This window comes from Peromyscus californicus, unplaced genomic scaffold (assembly GCF_007827085.1).
Source record: "Peromyscus californicus insignis strain IS unplaced genomic scaffold, ASM782708v3 Scaffold_13__1_contigs__length_99412109, whole genome shotgun sequence".
NCBI lineage: Eukaryota > Metazoa > Chordata > Mammalia > Rodentia > Cricetidae > Peromyscus > Peromyscus californicus.
The window spans coordinates 68,797,239-68,803,529 of NW_026294424.1; positions in this window are offsets into that span (position 1 = coordinate 68,797,239).

Consider the following 6,291-nt stretch of genomic DNA (forward strand, 5'->3'; position numbering starts at 1 on the left):
TTTCCCCAGTATCCCATCATATAAATTAATGCAATTCATTAATGGAAATTATTAGGTTAATAATTGGAAAACAGGTCCCTGTTTCAAAATAGCTCCCTATTACCCAAATTCAGACAGCCTATGCATCCAAGCCTGTATCCTCCAGAGCAGGGCTGCTCATTGAGTATTAGCTCCGCCTTGGCTCAGCCTAGGAAGAAGACAGATTCCTGGGAACAAAAACACTTCTGTCTGAACAACAGCTACATAATCCCAATTCTATCCTTTAACATAACACAGACAATTCTGTCTACTTTATCTGGTCTAGTGATTTTTTTTTTAAATTAGGGGTTTAAAAAACTTCTTGCTGGGCGGTGGTGGCGTACACCTTTAATCCCAGCACTCGGGAGGCAGAGTCAAGTGGATCTCTGTGAGTTCGAGGCCAGCCTGGGCTACCAAGTGAGATCCAGGAAAGGTGCAAAGCTACACAGAGAAACCCTGTCTCGAAAAACAAAAAAACAAAAACAAAAACAAAAAAACTCCTAAATTTTTTATTTTTTGCATTTTTGAGTCTTACAATAACTTAAAAAAATTTCTACAGTGGCAGGGAAGACATCTCATAGGCGCAGAAACTAGAGGACCTCAAGACTAGTGGCTTTTCTAAAAACCACGTAACTGAATAATGATAGCACTAGGATTAGAAATTCCAAATATATAAACCCACGATCATTTGCATGATGAGCCAAGGAGAAAGCAAGAGACACTGAGAATGTCAGCATGCAGAAGTAGCTTGTCTGGCTTCTTTGATATTTTCAAAGACAAGCAATGGGCAAGCGCAGCCTGGAGAACTCTTCTATGTGTTTGTAATCAGAGCCTTTCTTTTCCGGCTGAAATACACCAGTTCTAATAATGGGCATTGTGATTTTAATACCGGTGTGCTTCATGAAAAGCAACCCAGGAAAACGGCCTACTGTATCAGAATCCATCATAAGCTAGGCAGTTTCCCTCAGAATAACAGCCACAGAAATGTTTCATTATCTTTAACTCCAAATACACGTAAAGAATAAATCCAATAACATCATGGTAGCAGTGTTTATAATAGAGGCAATTGTTTCATCCCACATTAGAATGTGTGTGAAAATACATATGTGTTCTTAATTAGCAGTTTATATCATCCTGCCCCACCTGGTTACATAAATAGCACCTGTGTCCTAAAGAATAATGAATGTAATTTCCCAAATAGATTCACACACCAGTAATGTTTCCATCATCCACACGGTAGTTTACATACAAAACAACGGAGATATCGAGGACACATGGTCTCTTGTGGCAGGGGGACATATCTGCCCCCCCCCTTCTGGTTTATAGGCTAATTGGAATTTTTAAAAGGTTTGCCACATGAGCCTGGCAGATGGCATTTTGCTTTATCATTGTTCATGGGTATTAATGACTTCCCTCTGGAGCGTGTGTATCCTGTCTATTTTGAATTTCATCACATTTCACACGCTGACTGCTCCAAACAGAATCAGAACCGGGATTTTCTGTGTGGAGTGTGGGTTGTAGGTTGGTTGGTCGACCAAAGTGGGAAGCCTGACTAGGATAAAGCTCCCTGAAACAAAGGAACACTCTTGTGGGTCTGTGCTGACCATTCTGGCACCCATCGTGTTTTCTTTAGCTGGCTCTCCCACTGGGCTCCTGGTAGAATCAGGTGTCTATGAAGCCATTTTCAGACTGGATGCATCCTTCATGAGCCTAGGATGATTACGAATCCTTTCTTCCTCCCTCAAAAGGCAGGGTTTGGTTTCCCAGGTGGAGGAAACCATGAGAGCATGATGCAATGGGTCAGCCACAGGAAGAAGCCATCTTTGAAATTAATTCCCTCCAAGAATATTTATTATAGAACAGACTCCTCTTTGTGGAATTGTATGGTGGTATTTTATTTGTACTGAAATGTGATTTTATTTGTATGTTAATAAATAAAGTTGCCTGAGGGTCAGAGCTAATAGCAAGCCATAGCAGAAGTCGGGGGGTGGTGGTGGCGCATGCCTTTAATCCCAGCACTTGGGAGGCAGAGCTATGCGGATCTCTGTGTGTTCAAGGATACAGCCAGCATGGAGACACATGCCTATAATCTCAATACCAACCATAGAAGACCTGGAGGTCTATACAGACAGGCAGTGACGAGGAGGTCATGTGGTTGGGTTTACAACCAATGAGAAGGCGGAACAGAAAGTCAATAAAAAGACAGACACACAGGAAGTAGGCCTCTTTCTGAGGGGAAGGGGAGTGAAGGGTAAGAAAGGGTTTTTAGCACTTAGCTATTGCTCTGACCTCTTGGGCTTTCAACTCTGCATTTGGCTCTGTGTTTCTATTTTAATAAGACGGTTACATCTGCAGAGTTGTTCTCTAAAACATGTAAGCTTGAACGAGGCAGCCGGCAGACTTCATTCGAGTCAACTCAGGATCCGAGGGGGGCCATTACATCACATAGAAGAGCAGGGCCGAAAACTGTGGTTGGAGGCCACAGGCCTTCCCCAGAGTAATGAGAAGCCCAAGAGTGAAATGCAGAATACCACCCACTGAATGCTCTCTTGATGAAGCTGAAGGTTTTCTGCGTCAGGGGATACAGGCAGGCAACACGCTGAGGGCTGGGAGCTTGGATTGGGGTAGCTTTGTCTCCTTTGGGTCCTATCTTTGCTGTGATTCCAGACGCTTCCATGGCAGCCTGCGGGTCTCTTTCCAAACGTATTCCTACAGGTTTCAACCTCGCTGAGCTGGACGTTGGTTCAGGCCCCGGGATTCAGCAATCATTACAAAATGGAAGACTGCTGCATCATGCCCACAGTGCCTCTCCACAACCCAGGGCAGATCTGTTTGAGGTGTAAGGGTGGTGTGTCCGCCTGGGACAGAGGCTGATGGGTTTGCTTGCAAGCTTGTTGTAAAGACTGGGATTTCTCTTTTAAAAAAAGAGTTACTTTAACTTTCAGGTTTGTGTGTGTGTGTGTGTGTGTCTGTGTAGGTATTTGCACATGGTACCTGCAGAGGTTAGAGGCTTTGGACCCACTGAAGCTGATGTTAGAAACTATTGTAAGCTGCTCAATGTGCCTGGAGCTGAGGTTAGAGGTCATTTTGGACTGCTCAATGTGTGTAGTGGGAATTGAACTTGGTCCTCTGCAGGAGCAGAATATACTCTTAACTGATGAGCCATCTCTTTAGCCCAAGACGACCTGGATTTGTTCCTTTCTTCCTCTCTCTCTCTCTCTTTTCCTTTTTTTTTTTTTTTTTGAGACAAGGTTTCTCTGTGTAATAGCCCTGGCTGTCCTGAAAATTGATTTGTAGACCAGGCTGGCCTTGAACTCACGAAGATCCACCTGCCTCCGCCTCCCCAGTGTTGGGATTAAAGGTGTACACCACCATGCCTAACTTGAATTTCTTAACGCAGTCATCCGTCATTAGTCATGGAGATCAGTGTCTACATGTCAAAGTCTACACTGTTCAGTGCCTCATGTAAGGTGGTATAGTATCTACATATAGTCTATACACAGCCCTCTGGACACTTCAGGTCAAAGCCAGTGTACGTACAGCACCCACTGCAATGCAAGCCTGATGTAAATAGTTGTTAGAATTTAGAGACTAATAGTGACAACTTAGAAGTCTATGCATGTTTAGTACAGCTACAACTTACCTAGAGCAAGAGGAGCCATGCTCAACCAGTGCTGAAGAGAAGGGGGTGGGTAGGGGGTGTGGGGGATGTGGTCTCTGAAAGGGCGGAAAGCTATCGTGGGGTACACCTATACATTGCTTCTTTACCTGGATTCAGGATGTTGCTCAACAAGTCCATTTTACTTTTGGAACATTTCTGGATATTTTTTCTCTCTCTAAATGAAAAGTTGGTTAGATCTGTGGGTATGGAGAACCCACAGATCCAGAGAGCAGACTATATGCTGTAAGTTTGAATGCATCTCTGTGTATTTTGTTAGTTTACTGACAAATATTTCACACTTTCATGAACTTTTTCTTTTGCTTTTGAGAAAGGGTCTCACTATGTTGCCTAGGCTGACCTGGAACTCACTACGTAGCCGTAGCCTAAGCTGAACTCAAACTCAGTTTTCTTGTCTTAGCTTCTGAAGTGCTGTGGTTACAGGTCTATACCGTCACATCTGGCCAATGGTATTTGAATGTTGTTGTTGTTTTTTTTTTCCAGTTTCTATTTGTTTCTACTTTATAGAAGTGGAATTGGCCTTGCATTCTGACATCTTGCACCCCCGAATGCATATCACTTAAAATCTTGGTTCTGCATACAGATGAAAACCTGGTATTTGTCTTTCTGGATCTGGTTTATTTCACATAGCACAATGATTTCCTGTTGCATCCATTTCCTCTCAAACGTCACACTCCCATTGTTCTCATGGCTGCATAAATATTCCATTGTCTGTGTGTGCCACATTTTCTTTATCCACCCATCTGTTGATGGATATCTAGGATGGTCCATTTCCTGGCTCTTGTAAATAGTGCTGCAATATCTTGTGCATGCCTTTACACCTTGTGCATTTTTTTTTTTTTTGAGACAGAGTTTCTCTATGTAGCCCTGGCTATCCTGGAACTTGCTCTGGAGAGCAGGCTGGCCTCTAATTCATAGATCCACCTGCCTTTGCCTCCCTACTGCTGGGATTAAAGGTCTGCACCATCATTCCCAGAGGTTTTTTGTTTGTCTTTTAAAGAATGGCAGTAATGTTACCTGTAAGTAAAGACCATTTTACTTTCTCCTTCCTGATGTAGACGTCTTTTGTTCACCTGTTTATATTATCGCATTGGCAGAGAACTCCAGCACAAGCTAAATGAAAATGGTAGAAGCCACACCCGTCCCTGCCTGGTTCTGGATATTACAGGGAAAGTGCCGAGACTCTCACGATTTGATGGAATGCTAACAAAAGGGTTTTCACACACACCCTTTAATGGGTTAAGGAAGTTTCTTTCTCTTCTAATTAGGTGAGAATTTTCATCTGGAAGGGATATTAAAATGCATGAAGAGCTTTTGTTTGCACATATTGAGATAATACGGCTTTCTTTTCCTTTCCAAGATTTAATTAATTAATTAAATTTATTTATTATGCGGGTGGGTGTAAGCCTGAGTGAGTTTATGTGTAGCACATATGTGCAGGAGCCTTTGAAGGCCAGAAGAGAGTGTCAGATACTCTGGAACTAGAGTTATAGGTGGTTGTGTGCCACCGTGCAGGTACTCCACAAGAACAGCAGGTGAGCTTAACTGCTGAGCCATCTCTCCAGGCCCCCCCCTTATTTATGTATTTATCTATTTGTTTGTTTGTTTGTTTTTTGAGGCAGGGTCACTATGAATCTTCGGATGCTCTGGAACTCACTGTATAGATCAGTCTAGCCTCAAATTTATAGAAATCCACCTGCCTCTACCTCCCGAGTACTGGGATTAAAGGCGTGTGCCACTATGCCTGTTCTCTCTGTTTCTCTCTCTCTCTCTCTCTCTCTCTCTCTCTCTCTCTCTCTCTCTCTCTCTCTCTGTGTGTGTGTGTGTGTGTATGCACATGTGTATGCCACAATGTGCCTGTGGAAGTCACAGGGTCACAGGATACCTAGAAATCTGTTCTTTCCTTCCACTTTATGGCTCCTGGAGAACTGAACTTAGGTTGTCTGGCTTGGCAGCAGGAATATTTGCTCCTGAACCATCTCACCACTGTTACCATTCTTGTATTGTCTCTTTATGTAGCCCACGCGGGCCTCAAACTCACAGCAATCCTCCTTCCTCAGCCTACTTACTCTGTGCTGGGACTCCAGGCATGTGCCACCACACTCGGCTTAAATATTTGATCTAAGTCTTCATTGAACCTACTCGGGCTTGGAAGGATTTTACCCTGCTAAGGCACAAAAATACATATAGGGACATTCAGGTTATTTATTCTTGAGGAAGATTACATAATTTTTATTTTCTTAAAAAATTATCCTTGTCTTGTAAGTTATGAGATTAATGAGCATTGAATTCCCGATAACATTCTTTCTTCTTCTTTAATTGTGTGTAGTAGGTAGCATTCCTCTTGCCCGTCTATGGCATTGATCAGCGTGTGCTGCACTTTTTTTTGAGGCAGGGTCTTGATTTGTAGCCCAAGCTAGCCTTGAACTCAGGCTAGCTTGAACTCAGGGCAATCCTCCTGCCTCAGCCCCTCATGTACTGCAATTACAGGTGCAAGCCACCATCCCTGGCTTGCTGTCTCAGGTTTTTGATTGGTTGGTTGTGACTTAAGACTGATCAATTTTATTGATAATTTCAGCTCTTGGTCTCCTTGT